At 37.2% G+C, this 5,676-nt stretch overlaps 1 pseudogene; it reads left to right on the forward strand.

The window, feature by feature from the left end:
- The first annotated feature begins 239 nt into the window (after positions 1-239).
- Positions 240-900, forward strand: LOC119524263 (annotated as a pseudogene).
- The last annotated feature ends 4,776 nt before the right edge of the window (positions 901-5,676 follow it).

Here is a 5,676-nt window from a genome sequence, read left to right on the forward strand (position 1 = left end):
ACTGACTCGGCTGAGTCCCTCGGCCATGCTGCAGTGTGGGGAAACGGTGGGTTGGCATTTAAAAAAAAAAAAGAAGCTCGGGAACAGCTGCAGATAAGACAGGAGTGGTCTGGACTAAGGCCTCGGTGTCTAGGGTGGAAGATACCCCTTCCCACTCCACTGCTGATGGTCTCGGGTCCAGGGGAGCAAAGGGGAGCCAAAAGGAAAGAAAAAAAAAAACCCATGGAGATCGATCTAAGATGGCAACTGTGGAACCGGAAACCACCCCAACTCCTAATCCCCCACCTACAGAAGAAGAGAAAATAGAATCTAATCAGGAGGTTGCTAACCCAGAACACTATATTAAACATCCACTACAGAACAGATGGGCGCTTTGGTATTTTAAAAATGATAAAAGCAAAACTTGGCAAGCAAACCTTCAACTGATCTCTAAATTTGATACTGTTGAAGACTTTTGGGCTCTGTACAACCATATCCAGTTGTCTAGTAATTTTATGCCTGGCTGTGACCACTCACTTTTTAAGGATGGTATTGAGCCCATGTGGGAAGATGAAAAAACAAAAGATTAAAAAAACCAAAAAATGGCTAATTGCATTGAACAAACAGCAGAGATAAAGTGACCTCGATCACTTTTGGCTAGAGACACTCCTGTGCCTTATTGGAGAATCTTTTGATGACTACAATGATGATGTATGTGGAGCCGTTGTTAATGTTAGAACTAAAGGTGATAAGATAGCAATATGGACTATTGACTGTGAAAACAGAGATGCTGTTACACATATAGGGAGGGTATACAAGGAAAGGTTAGGACTTCCTCCAAAGATAGTGATTGGTTATCAGTCCCATGCAGACACAGCTACTAAGAGTGGCTCCACCACTAAAAATAGGTTTGTTGTTTAAGAAGACACCTTCTGAGTATTCTCATAGGAGACTGTGTCAAGCAATCAAGATTTGGGAGCTGAACCAAAGTCTCTTCAAAGGCAGAGTAGACTGCATTTAAATTTGATTTTCATCTAAATGTTGCTAAGATATAAGAGAAGTCTCATTCACCTTTGTCTTGTACTTCTGTGTTCATATATTATTATTATTATTTTAATTTTGGCTAGCATATCCACTACCTAATCAAAGAATTACAGTACACATCATCCCCAGAATCCATAAATGTGTTCTTGGCCCACTCTGTAATAGCTTAGTAGAATTACATTACAAACACATTTACCCATCCACTATATTCAAAAAAGAACCTGGCATTTCTATACCTTAAAGGAAAAAAAATTCAATGTTCCATTGTATGCAGGAGCATATTTTGCTGGTTTGGAAGAATATGATGCTTACAGTTTTTTAGGAATTTTCTTTGTTTCTTTTTACAGCATTGTCTTTGCTGTACTCTTGCTGAAGGTTGCTAGATTTTAATTTATTTGTTTCCCTACTTGATAACATTAGGGATTCTGATTTCAGTTATTCATTTTGTTTTGCTTTTGTTTTTTTCTTCATGTAACATTGGTGAAGGATCCAGGAATATGAGACAAAGGTGGAATAAACATTAATTTGTGCATTTTTTGGTAATTTTTTTTGTTTTTTGTTTTTGTAACTACAAAGCTTTGCTACAAATTTATGCATTTCATTCAAATCAGTAATCTATGTTTGTGACATTTCCTAAACATAATTGTGGATTTTTAAAAATGTAACATCATAATTACATTCCTAACTAGAATTAGAATGTCTGTTTTTGTATCTTTATGCTGTATTTTAACACTTTGTATTACTTAGGTTATTTTGCTTTGGTTAAAATGGCTCAAGTAGAGAAGCAGTCCCATTCATATTAAGACAGTGTACAAAACTGTAAATAAAATATGTACAGTGAATTGCCTTTCAAAAAAAAAAAAAACCCCACGACTTGCACCTGTCTCCCCAGTGGGCGGGGCTACTCCTGCCCAGGGCCAAACACACAGCACAGCACTGAGCCAAGAAACCCAGCCTGACAGGGAGTCTTTCCTGCAGCACTGCTCACACGGTACAATATCGGCCGTGGACAGTGGCCTTGAATACACCCAAGGCTGATTGTCCCAGAGCTGGGAGGGCGGAGCTGTGCAGAAAGGGGGAAGTTAACATGTCCCATTCAACCATTTCTGAAGTGGGCTGGAAATGCCCCTACAGAGCCCAGCAGCCCAGGGCTTCCCTGGAGGCTGGTGCTCACCTGTGACGTGGCACGGCCCTCCCCCACTCAGCAGAGGTCCTGGAAAAGCACAGCAGGGAGGGGGGAACTGCTTGGAAATCCCAGGGAACCTATGCCAATACCAAGGACTTTGGGTCAGTGGCAGAGAACAGCCTTAAACCTCCAGAAATACCTGGGAGGTCTGATTATTAAACCTGCCCTTCCTCCCTAACCGCTCAGGCACACGCCCCTCATTGAGGGCAGACACCACCGACAACACACCCAAATTAAGTGCACCAATTGGACCCCAGAAGAATCAGATCCCCACACACCACAAAGTTGGGGAGAACTGACTTGAGGGGAATAAGTGACTCACAGACACCATCTGTTGGTTAGTTAGAGAAAGTGTATGCCACCAAGCTACAATTCTAACAAATTAAAGATCAAGTAAAGCAAATGCCAAGAGGCCAAAAGAAACAGAAAATCTTAAACCAGATGATAAAACCAGATGACATGGAGAACCCGAACCCAAACACTCAAATCAAAAGATCAGAAGACACACAGTACATGGCCCAATTAATCAAAGAACTACAGAAAGGCATGGCATGGGATATAAAGGACGTGAAGAAGAGCATGGCACAGAATATAAAAGACATAAAGATGCTAGAAGAGCATAAAGAAGATATTGCAAGAGGAAATAAATAAATAGAAGATCTGATGGAAGTTAAAGAAACTGTAGGCCAAATTAAAAAGACTCTGGATACTCATAATACAAGATTAGAGGAGCTTGAACAACAACTCAGCCTCCTCGAGGAGCACAGAACAGAAAATGAAAGAACAAAAGAAAGAATGGAGAAAAAAATTGAAAAAATTGAAAGGGATCTCAGGGATATGATAGATGAAATAAAACGTCCAAATTTAAGACTCATTGGTGTCCCAGAAGGGAAGAGAAGGGTAAAGGTCTAGAAAGAGTATTCAAAGAAATTCTTGGGGAAAACTTCCTAAACCTTCTACACAATACAAGTATGCAAAGCATAAATGCCCAGCGAACTCCAAATAGAATAAATGCAAATAAACCCACTCCGAGACATATTCTGATCAGACTGTCAAATACTGAAGAGAAGGAGCAAGTTCTGAAAGCAGCAAGAGAAAAGCAATTCACCACATACAAAGGAAACAACATAAGACTAAGTAGTGACTACTCAGCAGCCACCATGGAGGTTAGAAGGCAGGGGCATGACATATTTAAAATTCTGAGAGAGAAAAATTTCCAACGAAGAATACTTTATCCAGCAAAACTCTCCTTCAGATTTGAGGGAGAGCTTAAATTTTTCACAGACAAACAAATGCTGAGAGAGTTGGCTAATAAAAATTAATTGGCCAAAAAAAATAGTAAATGAACAATGGAGGGGAGGAAGGGAGTGGGATGCTTGGGATGTTCTTTTTTATTTTAATCTTTATTTTATTTTTTGGATAATGAAAATGTTCAAACTTTGTGGTGACAAATGCACAACTATATGACAATACTGTTAACAACCGATTGTATACCTTGAATAATTGTATGTTATGTTGATTATACATCAATATAATTTCAGAAAAAATAAAAAAACCTTTATAGTGTTAAATGCATACATCAAAAATTTATAATGCTACATGCATACATCAAAAAGGAAGAAAGAGCTAAAACCAAGAATTAACAGAGCAATTGAAGAAGCTAGAAAATGAACAAACTAATCCTAAATAAAGTAGAGGAAAAGAAATAACAAGGATAAAAGCAGAAATAAATGACACAGAAAACAAAAAAAAAATAATAGACAATAAATAACACCAAAGTTGGTTCTTTGAGAAGATCAACAAGATTGAAAAGCCTCTAGCTAGACTGACAAAATCAATAAGACAGAAGACCCAAATAAACAAATAATGAATGAGAAATGCAACATAACTGCATATCCCAAAGAAATTAAAAAAGTTATAAGATGATTTTATGAACAACTGTATGCCAACAAACTGGATAATGTAGAGAAAATGAACAATTTCCTGGAAACACATGAACAACCTAGACTGACCAGAGAAGAAACAGAAGACCTCAACTAACCAATCACAAGCAAAGAGATCCAATCAGTCATCAAAAACCTTCCCAAAAGTAAATGCCCAGGACCAGACAGATTCACCGGGGAATCATACCAAATTTTCCAAAAAGAACTGACACCAATCTTACTTAAACTCTTTCAAAACATTGAAGAAAACAGAATACTACCTAATACATTTTATGAAGCTAACATCAATTTAATAACAAATCCAGGCAAAGATGCTACAAAAAAGGAAAACTACCAGCCAATCTCCCTAATGAATATAGATGTAAAAATTCTCAACAAAATACTTGTAAATCAAATCCAAAGATATATTAAAAAAATTATACACCATGACCAAGTGGGGTTCAATCGAGGCATGCAAGGATAGTTCAACATAAGAAAATCAATCAATGTATTACAATACATTAACAAATCAAAGAGAAAAATTAAATGATCTTCTCAACAGACGCTGAAAAAGCATTCGACAAAATCCAACATCCCTTTTTGATAAAAACACTTCAAAAGGTAGGAATTGAAGGAAACTTCCTCAATATGATCAAGAGAATATATGAAAAACCCACAGGCAGCATAATACTCAATGGAGAGAGACTGAAAACCTTCCTTCTAACATCAGGAATGAAACAAGGATGCCCACTATCACCAGTGTTATTCAACATTGTGCTAGAAGTGCTAGCCAGGGCAACCTAACAAGACAAAGAAATAAAAGCATCCAAATTGGAACAGAAGAAGTAAAGCTGTCATTATTTGCAGATGATATGATCTTATATCTGGAAAACCCTGAGAAATCAATGATACAGCTACTAGAGCTAATAAACTAATTTAGCAAAGTAGTGGGATACAAGATTAATGCACATAAGTCAGGAATGTTTCTATATGCTAGAAATGAATGAAGTGAAGAGACACTCAAGAAAAAGATAACATTTTCAATAGCAACTAAAAAACCAAGTACCTAGGAATAAACTTAATCAAAGATGTAAGAGAATTATACAACGAAAACTACATAACTCTACTAAAAGAAATAGAAATGGACCTTAAAAGATGGAAAAACATTCTATGTTCATGGATAGGAAGGCTAAATGTCATTAAGATGTCAATTATACACAAAGTCATCTACAGATTCAATGCAATCCCAATCAAAATTCCAACAACTTACTTTGAGGACTTGGAAAAGCTCATTATCAAATTTATTTGGAAAGGAAAGATGCCTTGAATTGCTAAAAACACTCTAAAAAAGAAAAACAAGTGGGAGGACTTACACTCCCTGACTTTGAAGCTTATTATAAAGCCATAGTAGTCAAAACAGCATGGCACTGGCACAATGACATATTGATCAAAGGAACTGAATTGAGAATTTGGAGATAGGCCCCCAGATCTATGACTGGGTGATCTTTGATAAGGCCCCCAAAGCCACTGAACTGGGACATAACA

The sequence above is a fragment of the Choloepus didactylus genome, chromosome Y (genome assembly GCF_015220235.1).
Source record: "Choloepus didactylus isolate mChoDid1 chromosome Y, mChoDid1.pri, whole genome shotgun sequence".
Taxonomy (NCBI): domain Eukaryota; kingdom Metazoa; phylum Chordata; class Mammalia; order Pilosa; family Megalonychidae; genus Choloepus; species Choloepus didactylus.